General features: G+C 42.8%; 1 long non-coding RNA gene across 1 annotated transcript in view; it reads left to right on the plus strand.

The window, feature by feature from the left end:
• Positions 1–7,439: 7,439 nt before the first annotated feature.
• The window catches only part of LOC126469640 (uncharacterized), a 789,853-nt gene continuing 781,431 nt past the window's right edge, over positions 7,440–15,861 (plus strand). The window contains exon 1 of the long non-coding RNA XR_007586035.1: positions 7,440–7,517. This is a non-coding gene — a long non-coding RNA (uncharacterized LOC126469640). The remainder of the gene's footprint in view (positions 7,518–15,861) is intronic.

Here is a 15,861-nt window from a genome sequence, read left to right on the forward strand (position 1 = left end):
GTCGAATCAACACAGAAATTGGGTCGTTATGAAATATTCTGGCTTCCATGCCTTCTCCTTCTGAATCGAGTAACGTTTCTATGGCAACGACATGATTTATTTTGGGATTCGAATATCGCTTTTCCGATGCATAATTCCTTCATTACTGCATCCCTCGCTCCCTAAAGCTACGAATTAACACAGAAATAGCGTCGCTATGAAATACTCTTGGTTCCATGACTTTTCCTTTTGAATCGAGTCACGTTTCTAAACCAACGACAGGATTTTCTTTTGGGAGTCGGGTATCTCTTTTCCCATGCTTTAATCCTTGTTTACTGCAACCCTCGCTCACTCACATAGACGAATTAACACAGAAATAGCGTCGCTATGAAATACTCAGGGTTCCTTTCCTTCTCCTTCTGAATCGAGTATCGTTTCTACGGAATCGATAGGATTTTCGTTTGGGAGTCGAGTATCTCTTTTCCGATGCATTATTCCTTCTTTACTGCATCCCTCGCTCCCTGACATTGACGAATTAACACAGGAATTGCGTCGCAATGAAATACTCTGGGTCCCATGTCTTCTCCTTCTAAATCGAGTAACGTTTAGACGGCAACGAATGGATTTACTTTTGTGAGTCGAGTATCTCTTTTCCGATGCATTATTAATTAATTACTGCATCCCTCCCTTCCTCACATTGACAAATTAACGCAGAGAGTGCGTCGCAATGAAATATTCTGGGTTCCATTCCTTCTCCTTCTGATTCGAGTAACACTTCTACGGCAACGACATGATTTCCTGTTAGGAGTCGAGTATCTCATTTCTGTGCATTATTCCATTTTAACTGTGTCCCTCGCACATTCACATTGATGAATCAACACAGAAATTTCGTTGCTATGAAATATTTTGGGTCCCATGGCTTCTCATTCCCAATCGAGTAACGTTCAAACGGCAACGACAGGATTTTCTTTTCGGAGTCGGGTATCTCTTTTCTGATGCATTATTCTTTCTTTACTGTATCCCTCGCTCAATCACATTGACAAAATAACACGTCTGGTTTCCTTGCCTTCTCCTTCTGAATCGAGTAACGTTCCCACGGCAAAGACAGGATTTTCTTTTGGGAGTCGAATATCTCTTTTCCGATGCATTATTCCTTCTTTACTGCATACCTCGCCCCCGCGCATTGACGAATTAACACAGAAGTAGCGTCGCTATGAAATACTCAGGGTTCCATGCCCTCCCCTTCTGAATCGAGTAACGTATCTATGGCAACGACAGGATTTTGCTTTGGGAGTCGAGTATGTCTTTTCCGATGTATTATTCCTTCTTTGTCGCATCCCTCGCTCCCTCACAATTAAGAATTAACACAGAAATGCGTCGCTATGAAATACTCTGGGTTCTATGCCTTCTCCACCTGAATCGAGTACCGTTTCTACGGAAACGATAGAGTTTTCGTTTCTAAGTCATTTCTATTCCAATGCATTCTTCCTTCTTTACTGCATCCCTCGCTCCCTCACATTGACGAATTAACAAAGAAATTGCGCCGCTATGAAATACTCCGGTTTCCATGACTTCTGCTTCGGAATCGAGTAATGTTTCTACGGAAACGAAAGGATTTACTTTTGGGTGTCCAGTATCTCTTTTCCTTTGAATTATTCCTTCTTTATTGCATCCCTCGCTCCCTCAGATTGACGAATTAACACAGAAATTCCGTCGCTATGAAATATTCTAGGTTCCATGCCTTCTCCTTCTGAATAGAGTATCATTTATACGGCAACGATAGGATTTCCTTTTGGGGGTCGAGTATTTCTTTTCTGATGCATTATTCCTTTTTAACTGTGTCCCTCGCACCTTCACACTGACAAATTAACACATAAATTGCGTCGCTAGGAAATACTCTGGGTTCCATGCCTTCTCCTTTTGAATCGAGTAACGTTTTTTTACGGCAACGACAGGATTTTCTTTTAGGATTCGAGTATCTCTTTTCTGATGCATTATTCCTTCTTAAATGTGTCCCTCGCACCTTCACATTGTCGAATCAACACAGAAATTGCGTCGCTATGAAATATTTTGGGTTCCATGCCTTCTCCTTCGCAATCGAGTAACGTTTCTACGGCAACGACAGAATTTTCTTTTGGGCGTCGAGTGTCTCTTTTCCGATGCATTATTCCTTCTTTACTGCATTCCTCGCTCACTCACATTGACGAATTAACACAGAAATTGCGTCGCTATGAAATACTCTGGGTTCTATGCCATCTCCATCTGAATCGAGTAACGTTGTTGTATTGTTAGAGAAGGCCGAAATGCACGCGTCAAACTCACGCAGGCTGGCGTGAGGTCTGAAACAGGATACGGAATGAATGCTATAAAATAAAGTACGTAGCTGCTGGAATACTTAACTTTAATCCATCATTTGTATACATCGTTCTTGACGGTACGTTAGAAAGAATATAAACTGTTAATGGCGCTTTGCTAGGTCGTAGCCATTGACTTAGCTGAAGGCTATTCTAACTGTCTTCTCGGCAAATGCGAAAGGCTTCGTCAGTGTAGTCGCTAGAAAAGTCGTCCGTACAACTGGGGCGAGTGCTAGTAAGTCTCTCGAGACCTGCCGTATGGTGGCGCACGGTCTGCTATCACTGACAGTGGCGACACGCGGGTCCGATATGTACTAATGGACCGCGGCAGATTTAAAGCTACCACCTAGCAAGTGTGCTGTCTGGCGGTGACACCACAAACGTTCCTACGGAAACGATAGGATTTTCGTTTGGGAGTCATCTCTTATCCGATGCATTATTCCTTCTTTACTGCATCATCGCTCCCTCACATTGACAAATTAACTCAGACACTTCGTCGCTACGAAATACTCTGGGTTCCATGCCTTCTCCTTCTGAATCGAGTAACGTATCTCCGGCAATGACAGTATTTTCTTTTGGGAGTCGAGTATCTCCTTTCTGATGCATTATTCCTTCTTAACTATGTCCGTCGCACCCTCACATTGAAGAATCAACACAGAAATTGCGTAGCTATGAAATACTCTCGGTTACATGTCTTCTCATTCTGAATCGAGTAACGTTTCTACGGCAACGACAGGATTTCTTTTGGGAGTCGAGTATCTCTTTTCCAGTGCATTATTCCTTCTTTACTGCATCCCTCGCTCCCTCGCATTGACAACTTAACACAAAAATTGCGTCGCTATGAAACACTCTGGGTTCCACGCCTTCTCCTTCTGAATCGAGTAACGTTTCTACGGAAACGACAGGATTTCCTTTTGGGAGTCGAGCATCTCTGTTCCGATGCATTATTCCTTCTTTATTGCATCATTCGCTCCCTCATATTGACGAATTAACACAGAAATTGCGTCGCTATGAAATACTCTTGATTCCATGCCTTCTCCTTCGGAATCGAGTAACGTTTCTACAGCAATGACAGGATTTTCTTTTGGGAGTCGAGTATCTCTTTTCTGATGCATTATTCCTTCTTAACCGTGTCCCTCTCTAGCATTAAAAGGTTTTTTGCTTTTCACATTTAACCAAAAATAACATTGATGATGATAATTTATGGCAATGTTTGCTGACAAGATAAAGAATGCAACCTTTAACACTAGATTGCGTACTCATGGCAGTTCTCCTTCGCCGTTTTTTGGTACGAGTTGGAAAGAGAGAAAAATTAATGAATGATCGCTGATGCGTCGGTTCTCGATTGTGTTCAGGAGATGTACAGATTGATTGCGCGAAAATAGTTTCTCAAATGACCTCTTAACCCGGATTGCTTTCCCGCAATCAGACTCTTCAATGAAATTACCTACGAGACCTATTTGAATAATAAAAAAAAATTGGAAATGAATGAAAAACAGTGAAATTTTGTAAAACAAGTTGTAAGATCGGAAATTCAACACATTAATGGTCTCCCAAATACAATCGAGACACCGCGATAAAGAGCGAACCTGTAACAAAGTTCATTTAAACAAATACATTATTTGTGGTTAATTTAAAGAAAAGAGTAAGTATAGAGTTTCTGTACAGTGAAGCATCAATATATTCTCAAAGAACAAAGGCGTTAAACTATAAAAATTAAAAAATTTTTCAGTGAATACAAAACTTCCATTTTTTATGTTTTTCTCATACATGGAGCAGTCCAACTATCGCTGCTTTTGTATGTGTGGTATTTTGTAAAAATTAAATGTCCTGGCGTGCGCGTAAGAATTTTTTATCGTCACAAGGTTTACAAAAGCGTTTTCTTTCTTGATGATAACGTGGTTTTTCACACTAAATGAAATATAACTTGTAGCGGTACTACACAACACGTCTTAACAAGTCGGCGACCAAAATTCAAAAGTAATGAAGTACATGTTAACATATCGGCGACCAGAAGTACAAATAACTATAAAGACTCTAGAATTTTCCTAACAAATGATAAATTGTTATTTCTTCTGTTTCGCAGCTTCTTGCTATCAAGCGCTGCGGCAATGATTTTAAATATCTGCGACCAGCGAGTCATAGTGTTTAAAAGTACTTTTTAAACGCTGGCCGCGCGTCTTGGTATAAGCGCACATTATACACTCCTGGAAATGGAAATAAGAACACCGTGAATTCATTGTCCCAGGAAGGGGAAACTTTATTGACACATTCCTGGGGTCAGATACATCACATGATCACACTGACAGAACCACAGGCACATAGACGCAGGCAACAGAGCATGCACAATGTCGGCACTAGTACAGTGTATATCCACCTTTCGCAGCAATGCAGGCTGCTATTCTCCCATGGAGACGATCGTAGAGATGCTGGATGTAGTCCTGTGGAACGGCTTGCCATGCCATTTCCACCTGGCGCCTCAGTTGGACCAGCGTTCGTGCTGGACGTGCAGACCGCGTGAGACGACGCTTCATCCAGTCCCAAACATGCTCAATGGGGGACAGATCCGGAGATCTTGCTGGCCAGGGTAGTTGACTTACACCTTCTAGAGCACGTTGGGTGGTACGGGATACATGCGGACGTGCATTGTCCTGTTGGAACAGCAAGTTCCCTTGCCGGTCTAGGAATGGGTTCGGTGACGGTTTGGATGTACCGATCACTATTCAGTGTCCCCTCGACGATCACCAGTGGTGTACGGCCAGTGTAGGAGATCGCTCCCCACACCATGATACCGGGTGTTGGCCCTGTGTGCCTCGGTCGTATGCAGTCCTGATTGTGGCGCTCACCTGCACGGCGCCAAACACGCATACGACCATCATTGGCACCAACAGAGGCGACTCTCATCGCTGAAGACGACACGTCTCCATTCGTCCCTCCATTCACGCCTGTCGCGACACCACTGGAGGCGGGCTTCACGATGTTGGGGCGTGAGCGGAAGACGGCCTAACGGTGTGCGGGACCGTAGCCCAGCTTCATGGAGACGGTTGCGAATGGTCCTCGCCGATACCCCAGGAGCAACAGTGTCCCTAATTTGCTGGGAAGTGGCGGTGCGGTCCCCTACGGCACTGCGTAGGACCCTACGGTCTTGGCGTGCATCCGTGCGTCGCTGCGGTCCGGTCCCAGGTCGACGGGCACGTGCACCTTCCGCCGACCACTGGCGACAACATCGATGTACTGTGGAGACCTCACGCCCCACGTGTTGAGCAATTCGGCGGTACGTCCACCCGGCCTCCCGCATGCCCACTATACGCCCTCGCTCAAAGTCCGTCAACTGCACATACGGTTCACGTCCACGCTGTCGCGGCATGCTACCAGTGTTAAAGACTGCGATGGAGCTCCGTATGCCACGGCAAACTGGCTGACACTGACGGCGGCGGTGAACAAATGCTGCGCAGCTAGCGCCATTCGACGGCCAACACCGCGGTTCCTGGTGTGTCCGCTGTGCCGTGCGTGTGATCATTGCTTGTACAGCCCTCTCGCAGTGTCCGGAGCAAGTATGGTGGGTCTGACACACCGGTGTCAATGTGTTCTTTTTTCCATTTCCTGGAGTGTAGATTTCGTTCCCTTACTCTCGTGTTGTCATGCTTATCATCATTACAAACTACAGCTCGGTGGCTGTCCTTTTCTCATATGCAAAATGTCTGAAATCCAATAATATCACATTGCTTCCCGCGTGAGGAGCGATGACTCCGTCAGGATCATCGCGACTCACGCGTAGTCGTGATATTATTGCTTTCGTGAAACAAGTTAGTATTACTTGCAAAAATTCTTTACAATAGATTTTGCACACTACATGAGGGAAAGTGGTTAACATACAGAGTATCAGGTAAGTATATTCGTACGACTGAAATTGATAGTAATTTGTCCATAGTGTTACTACATGACAATTGAACTGTGCTCTTTCTAATGTATTGTACAAGGATAACAAATGTTCATTTCTCGGTAAAAGATAATGAAATTAAGATAAAGATACACATACATAGATACATTATACATGGCATAATAAATATTAAAAAATAACAAAGAAATAAATTGCTTGACTTCGCAGGAAGTCTGGGTGCTGTGTACACTCGTGGAAAAAATATGTTACAAAAAAATTGACATTCTTGTTTTACAATGATACATTACAGGAATATTTTTGTCTTTGTTTCGTCGAAGATTTCTTGCAGTAAATACGTAGCACTTTACATATTTGTGGCTTTCATGACCTGCAAAAAAAAAAAATGTTTCACTACACTTGGGTAGGTATGAGTTGCACTGGGAGTGGTAGAACTTCGGGTATAAATGATAGCACTGCGCTTGAGTGGGGAAATTGATTACACTTTCACAGTGGAGGAAAAGTAGGGCATCACTTTCACTGTGGAAGTTGGAGTAGTTGTCGGGGTGTGATGTTGCGTTGGAAATACGTCGTTGGTCAGGAACTGGAAGATTGGTTCTGCAACATGTTGAGCCGTATGGTGGCGGTCTCTATTTCACTTGACACATGTCCGTGCTTCCATATATGTTTTCGTACATGAAAAATACAGAAAAAAATCTGTATTAGAATGTGCTTACTTACTAATAACTTAGTCTAAAAGAAAATTGGATTAGGTAAGGATAACAATTGTTTATGTACATAAGGTCTCATTCTCTTAGGAATGCTTAGTTCTCATATTTATCTATTTTCTGGTTTTATTTGGTTCGACACGTTTTCGTCATTACTCGGCCTGGTCAGTAAATTCAGTAGCAACTGTCAAAATCGAGCTTAAGACTCTTCCGACTAGAGTCTTTAAAATTTCACAAGGTACATGAGTGCTTAATTCATTGCTTTGTCATATTTTATTTTGAATGTATTTCAAACACATTTGGCATTCGCGTTCGTTGTGCAAAGAAAAATTGATTGTTGAGCGCTCAGCGTACACAGTGTTACGTCCGTTGGTCACAATCACGTGATAATAACTTGAGAGTTCCACAACGCTAGCAGCAGTATTCTGCGAGAAGCAGAGCGTTTGGTGTCTACTAGCTGTGTTGTGAGTTTTTACACAGTTTTTCATCGACTCTGGGTTACGGAAGCAGCCAGATGCGACGACTCCCGCAGCTGTTTCGAAGAATGTGTCCGTGGAAAGGCGTGCAGTACCGTTTGTGGTAAGTACAATACTTATTCACTTTCACTCTTCGGCTTTCTACATCGTGGTTTCGTGGTACAAGTACTTATAACAACGCGGTATTTCACACGTGTCCTTGGAGTTATCACCTTTTCAGTTCACACGTTATTATTAATTCGTGTTCACCTTTTGTTTGGTCGTCATGTTAAGGTTCACACGCACCACTTTTATACGTGTCCATTAATTAGTTGTCTATAGTCGGTTCACACGCAGCAGCATATACGTGTCCATTTATTACTGACTGCATTATTACTACAAAGTACAGTTAACAGTTAGTATATATATATATATATATATATATATATATATATATATATATATATATATATATATCATGTCTAAAAATTATTTACAAAGAAATATTTAGTCTCTGTGACTACAAGGCCTGACGAAAAGCGTTCTCTTGTTCGTAGTTTGTGCTTCCAAGGCACTTTAGGTTTACACTTTGTTCGTCAACACCTGACGCATGCGCTGTAGGATGCCAGTACATTTCACATGCGCGAGATTCGGCATAAATACCGCGACTGCACCAGGGCTCTTCAGTAGTTGTGTACTCACCTGATGATGGCCGGACGTCTCTGGGCCGAAATATCGTGACAGAATGTCGACGGGATCCGGCTGCATACCCGGAAATTATTAGAAGAAGAAATACGCCGGGAAAATTTCAGAAGTCACATCTGCGATCTTTTTGTCAATATTGACATCGGATATTTGCTGAGCAAGGTCTTCAACTCGCTCGCCAACGTGGTTGACACTTTCTGTCAATTGGCTTACTCTCTTTGAAACATCGCTGTAATGTTTCAAAGAGTCACTCGCAGTTGATTTACACACATCTATTTGGGCCTGCATATCTATGAACTTGCTACCAATATTGGTCTCTGAGTACTGTTTGTGATCCTTCTCAATCAACCATCACAGTCGATATATCGAAGAACATCTGACAAGGCATCAAGACAAAATGCGTTAGAAATACTGGAGAAATATCTAGCGGCGGTGGCGTGAGGGAGTTGCAAATACTGGTTTCATACCACGTTCCTTAGCTGACTCACTTTCTAAATTCGGTGATCTTATAACGAGGATGCGTCGTCGGCGACGTTTAACCGCACTGTTGACCTGATAATATACACTCTGGCAATCACCATCTACAGTACATTCAGTGTTGCGGTATTTGTCTGGATAAAAAAAAAACCACGTCATTCGTATGTAATGTCATACCTCGATTTATAAAGCCAGTACAGCTTTAGCATAGATACTTGTGTGCACCTGTAGGACCAAGACTGCTTTTGATAGTAATATGTTCATGTTCCTTAACATATGGCGGTTTGTAAGACGATTACGTCTCTCCTTCTAAGACACATGGGTACCGCTAGCAAGAAAAAGTTATGAAACATGTCCACCTGTCGTTGATTCTCAGTCAGTATTATTTCGTATCGCCGGCGAACAAAAAAAAAAAAAAAAAATGGTTCAAATGGCTCTGAGCACTATTGGGCTTAACTGCTGTGGTCATCAGTCCCCTAGAACTTAGAACTACTTAAACCTAACTAACCTAAGGACATCACACACGCCCATCCCCGAGGCAGGATTCGAACCTGCGACCGTAACTGTCGCGCGGTTCCAGACTGTAGCGCCTAGAACCGCACGGCCACTCCGGCCGGCGCCAGCGAACACTTATTGGCGAAACATTCTACATAGCAGTAGGGGATGCGTGATAGGTTCGCCATGAGCATCAGGCTTATAAAGTATGTGTTTGTGTTCCGACATGTGCAAAGGAAATGGCTATGTCCAGTCTCCAGGAAGGTCTGGATTTGACGTGGAATACAGTGGTAGCAAAGGGGAGAGTATGTGAAGTCATAAGAATGCTATAGATATTTCTATTTCTAGAGCCACAGTCGTCAGCAGGATGTAGTTCCCACCCTTGGCTCACTGTCGAATGTCGTTCCAACTGAGACCACGATCGTAACATTTAATTGTAAGTATGTTGTTGTTGTTGTGGTCTTCAGTCCTGAGACTGGTTTGATGCAGCTCTCCATGCTACTGTATCCTGTGCAAACTTCTTCATCTCCCAGTACCTACTGCAACCTACATCCTTCTGAATCTGCTTAGTGTATTCATCTCTTGGTCTCCCTCTACGATTTTTTACCCTCCACGCTGCCCTACAATACTAAATTAGTGATCCCTTGATGCCTCAGAACATGTCCTACTAACCTATCCCTTCTTCTGGTCAGGTTGTGCCACAAACTTCTCTTCTCCCCAATCCTATTCAGTACTTCCTCATTAGTTATGTGATCTACCCATCTAATCTTCAGCATTCTTCTGTAGCACCACATTTCGAAAGCTTCTATTCTCTTCTTGTACAAACTATTTATCGTCCATGTTTCACTTCCATACATGGCTACACTCCATACAAATACTTTCAGAAATGACTTCCTGACACTTAAATCTATACTCGATGTTAACAAATTTCTCTTCTTCAGAAACGCTTTCCTTGCCATTGCCAGTCTACATTTTATATCCTCTCTACTTCGACCGTCATCAGTTATTTTGCTCCCCAAATAGCAAAACTCCTTTACTACTTTAAGTGTCTCCTTTCCTAATCTAATTCTCTTAGCATCACCAGACTTAATTACACTGCATTCCATTATCCTCGTTTTGCTTTTGTTGATGTTCATCTTATATCCTCCTTTCAAGATACTGTCTATTCCGTTCAACTGCTCTTCCAAGTCCTTTGCTGTCTCTGACAGAATTACAATGTCACCGGAGAACCTCAAAGTTTTTATTTCTTCTCCATGGATTTTAATACCTACTCCGAATTTTTCTATTGTTTCCTTTACTGCTTGCTCAATATACAGATTGAATAACATCAGGGAGAGGCTACAACCCTGACTTACTCCCTTCCCAACCACTGCTTCCCTTTCATGTCCCTCGACTCTTATAACTGCCATCTGGTTTCTGTACAAATTGTAAATAGTCTTTCGCTCCCTGTATTTTACCCATGGCACCTTTAGAATTTGAAAGAGAGTATTCCAGTCAACATTGTCAAACGCTTTCTCTAAGTGTACAAATTCTAGAAACGTAGGTTTGTCTTTCCTTAATCTTTCTTCTAAGATAAGTCGTAAGGTCAGTATTGCCTCACGTGTTCCAGTGTTTCTACGGAATCCAAACTGATCTTCCCCGAGGTCGGCTTCTACTAGTTTTTCCATTCGTCTGTAAAGAATTCGTGTTAGTATTTTGCAGCTGTGGCTTATTAAACTGATTGTTCGGTAATTTTCACATCTGTCAACACCTGCTTTCTTTGGGATTGGAATTATTATACTCTTCTTGAAGTCTGAGGGTATGTCGTCTGTTTCATACATCTTGCTCACCAGATGGTAGAGTTTTGTCAGGACTGGCCCTCCCAAGGCCGTCAGTAGTTCCAATGGAATGTTGTCTACTCCCGGAGCCTTGGTTCGACTCAGGTCTTTCAGTGCTCTGCCAAACTCTTCACGCAGTATCGTATCTCCCATTTCATCTTCATCTACATCCTCTTCCATTTCCATAATATTGTCCTCAAGTACATCGCCCTTGTATAGACCCTCTATATACTCCTTCCACCTTTCTGCTTTCGCTTCTTTGCTTAGAACTGGGTTTCCATCTGAGCTCTTGATATTCATACATGTGGTTCTCGTATCTCCAAAGGTCTCTTTAATTTTCCTGTAGGCAGTATCTATCTTACCCCTAGTGAGATAAGCCTCTACATCCTTACATTTGTCCTCTAGCCATCCCTGCTTAGCCATTTTGCACTTCCTGTCGATATCATTTTTGAGACGTTTGTATTCCTTTTTGCCTGCTTCATTTACTGCATTTTTATATTTTCTCCTTTCGTCAACTAAATTCAATATTTCTTCTGTTACCCAAGGATTTCTACTAGCCCTCGTCCTTTTACCTACTTGATCCTCTGCTGCCTTCACTACTTCATCCCTCAAAGCTACCCATTCTTCTTCTACTGTATTTCTTTCCCCCATTCCTGTCAATTGTTCCCTTATGCTTTCCCTGAAACACTGTACAACCTCTGATTCTTTCAGTTTATCCAGGTCCCATCTCCTTAAATTCCCACCTTTTTGCAGTTTCTTCAGTTTTAATCTACAGGTCATAACCAATAGATTGTGGTCAGAGTCCACATCTGCCCCTGGAAATGTCTTACAATTTAAAACCTGGTTCCTAAATCTCTGTCTTACCATTATATAATCTATCTGATACCTTTTAATATCTCCAGGGTTCTTCCATGTATACAACCTTCTTTCATGGTTCTTAAACCAAGTGTTAGCTATGATTATGTTGTGCTCTGTGCAAAATTCTACCAGGCGGCTTCCTCTTTCATTTCTTAGCCCCAATCCATATTCACCTACTATGTTTCCTTCTCTCCCTTTTCCTACACTCGAATTCCAGTCACCCATGACTATTAAATTTTCGTCTCCCTTCACTATCTGAATAATTTCTTTTATTTCATCATACATTTTTTCAATTTCTTCGTCATCTGCAGAGCTAGTTGGCATATAAACTTATACTACTGTAGTAGGTGTGGGCTTCGTATCTATCTCGGCCACAATAATGCGTTCACTATGCTGTTTGTAGTAGCTTACCCGCATTCCTATTTTCCTATTCATTATTAAACCTACTCCTGCATTACCCCGTATTTGATTTTGTGTTTATAACCCTGTAGTCACCTGACCAGAAGTCTTGTTCCTCCTGCCACCGAACTTCACTAATTCCCACTATATCTAACTTTAACCTCTCCATTTCCCTTTTTAAATTTTCTAACCTACCTGCGCGATTAAGGGATCCGACATTCCACGATCCGATCCGTAGAAGGCCAGTTTTCTTTCTCTTGATAACGACATCCTCTTGAGTAGTCCCCGCCCGGAGATCCAAATGGGGGAATATTTTACCTCTGGAATATTTTACCCAAGAGGACGCCATCATCATTTAATCATACAGTAAAGCTGCATGCCCTCGGGAAAAATTACAGCTGTAGTTTCCCCTTGCTTTCAGCCGTTCGCAGTACCAGCACAGCAAGGCCGTTTTGGTTATTGTTACAAGGCCAGATCAGTCAATCATCCAGACTGTTGCCCTTGCAACTACTGAAAAGGCTGCTGCCCCTCTTCAGGAACCACACGTTAGTCTGGCCTCTCAACAGATACCCCTCCGTTGTGGTTGCACTTACGGTACGGCTATCTGTATCGCTGAGCCACGCAAGCCTCCCCACCAATGGCAAGGTCCATGGTTCATGGGGGGGGGGGATTGTAAATATAGCGATCAAAATACATATGTGACCGATGTCTTAGGATAATTATTATACCTAGGCGTGCAGTGCTGGTGGCCTGTAGTGGGAATTATTCACGTTTACATATAACGATAGGAGCTGTCCGAACATAGAGGCCTGTTGGGGTGCAGGAATGTAGCTGACTTAACTGTGTACACAGCCGAATAGCGACCTAATACTTAGTATGACAGCTTTCCTGATCTTGTGGAAATTTGAGAAGATTCAATATGGACGTGTGTTTGTGCTGGGCCATTATTGCCACCCATGTAAACTGTTTAGCTGACTGGTTCTTCACATTTCGCGTCTTTATTTAGTAGAGAGAACATCGATTGTGGTGTGTGCATCTAGCAGGTGGAAGACACGTTTACTGGTTCTCTAGACGTGAGAAACACCTTAGTTGACTCTGTAAACTATTGGGATGATTTAGAATCTGGTACATAACCGACATAAGTGTTCGCGAGTGGAAATATCAGTTTCATCTATTTTTTTTTCGAGTTCTTTTTCTGTAAAGGTCTTCACAGATGGCATAAGTTTCTAGTTTCTCTATGGTTTACAGCATGCTGCACCTAGCTAAAATTTTGGGTTTCTAGAGAAATAATTTCCAGTCTATATCTTTGGAATAATGTCACACGAGTAATACTGCTATGCAAGCGATATTGCTGTTTGCTTGATGTCGAGAAGTACCGTGAAAATAGTATGATATTCTACCAAACTATGCGAAATTACATATGTTCTTGTAATCCCAGAGTGTGGAGATGAATGTACTAAAGCAAGCAGGTTGGGCCTGAAACAGTAATGCCTTTGTGCCGAAGGGAGCCGATCCAGAATATGTAGATCAGTTATGTCACATGAGTGATACTTCCATGCAAGCGATATTGCTGTCTGCTTGATATCAAGAAGTACCATGAAAATAGTCTGATATTCTACCAAACTATTTATCTTGTAATCCCACAGTCTGCAGATGTGTGTAAGAAAGCAAACAGGTTGTGTTGGAAAGAGTAATGCGTTTTTGCCGAAGGGAGCCGATCCAGAATTTGTAGATCAGTTGTGAGATTGACTTCAATCCACTGAATGTGCTCTGGTCATGCGTTGGTTGTCCATAACCGCCCTCGTTGGAAATATCTAGTGCCGCGAGTATACCTACAGTGCATGTGCTCATGCTATCTGTCTTCACAGTATATGTACGAGTGATGGAAAAGGGGTTATTTTGTATCGTGCAGGATATGAATTGTTTGTTTACTACACTGACACAGTACGCAGTGATATATTGCTGAGTTGGAGATCAAATGGCTCTGAGCACTATGTGACTTAACTGCTGAGGTCATCAGTCCCCTAGAACCTAGAACTACTTAAACCTAACTAACTTAAGGACATCACACACATCCATGCCCGAGGCAGGCTTCGAAACTGCAACCGTAGCAGTCGCGTGGTTCCAGACTGTAGCACCTAGAACCACTCGGCTACTCCGGCCGGCAGTTGGATATCAGTTTCACGCTCTAATATTCAAGCTCTTGTCCTCATTGAGAGAGCAGTGTAACTGAGTAAGAGTCTTTCCGTACCTGACGATATGCAGAGCACCTTGCAAGGTTTAATTGTCGGTGCAATATGGCGACCTGTGTAAAATAGTTCTTGCTGCTGAAACTATCGTCTGCAGAAAGAAAAAAAAGGCAGACTGTTCTTCCACACTGGTGGCATTAGTAATTCAGCGGGTAAATTCGATAAGAGCCAATCATAATTCTTCATTCACTCACCAGACATCATTTGTGCTGGAATATAGGTGTCTCTACACAGTGGTGAGAACGTTTGCGTATGTTGAAAGCAGTACGTGTAACACAAGATGGGTGGGATGTGTTGTTAGGACCGAGAGGAAGAATGCATTCGATGTTATTCTGCGCTATTTCTGTAAGCAGGTCCTGTTAGGGCAACCATTTCCATGCAGACAAGTTGAGACATCACAGAAGCTCCTACAAAAGCAAGTGTTACCTATTTCGGAGGCACTATACAATTACCGGGAGGTTGACTTGGTTCTTGTTTTACATAGCTATGTGACATCACTATAACACTGAGAACCTCCTTAGATGCACTTGCGATGGCGTGTAGCTATGCGTATGCAATTCACAGTCATGTGTCAGCCACACTGGACACTTAAGCACGACTATACCCAGCTCGAATGTCCCGGTAGAATCACGAGGAAGAGAAAGCAGCCTGTTCCATTCTGGGAAACAATGGAACGGATTTCAGCATCTGTGAGGGTGAGTCCCTCTGCAAATTGGTGTTCATTCCTGTCCAGTCACGTCAGCAATTTTGCCCAGGTCAACATGTATTTCCAGAGGAATTTCTCACAAGTATGAAAGGGATGCCACTGCCTCATATTTGCAGGATCCAAATGTGCACCTGTGCATGACTCGGCAGCTGATGGTCGCGTCATCCCTTTGCGGGGGCTGCCGGTGGAACCCAACTTCTGGGAGCGTGTGTGATAGCATCCTGTGCGGCCCAGTAGACAGGGGGTGGTGGGCAGTGCATGCGCTCATTCTTTGCGTGTCTGTTGTATTATTTTGTGGGCTGGCCTGTAGGCCATGCTATGCATTACTTAGACAGTTTACAAGTAGTGAGCGTGCCTGCAGAGCGTTTTACATGCGTTAATTTGATAATTTACGAGTTGTTTTCGTGTCTACACTTCAGTGTACTGCACTATTTCGGTGATTTATGAGTAGTTTACAGGTCTATGAGCTGTGTGTTGCATTATTTTGGTGATTTACGAGTTGTTTGCATATCTGTACATCAGTGTACTGCATTATTTCCGAGTAGTTTGCAGGTCTGCAGACCGTTTATTGTGACTCCAAGCACATCAGGGCGAGTACTTCTTTTATCATTGTGATACATGAATTACGTGAAATCTGTCCCTAAATAAATTGTTCCAAAATAAATAAAGTACACTCCTTCCTCTCTCCAACAGCCCAGTGCAGGCTGAGCCATTTTCCCACCATTTTCCCCTCCAGACCACCATCTTGGATTATGTCATAGG

This window comes from Schistocerca serialis, chromosome 3, assembly GCF_023864345.2.
Source record: "Schistocerca serialis cubense isolate TAMUIC-IGC-003099 chromosome 3, iqSchSeri2.2, whole genome shotgun sequence".
In the NCBI taxonomy this organism is placed as follows: domain Eukaryota; kingdom Metazoa; phylum Arthropoda; class Insecta; order Orthoptera; family Acrididae; genus Schistocerca; species Schistocerca serialis.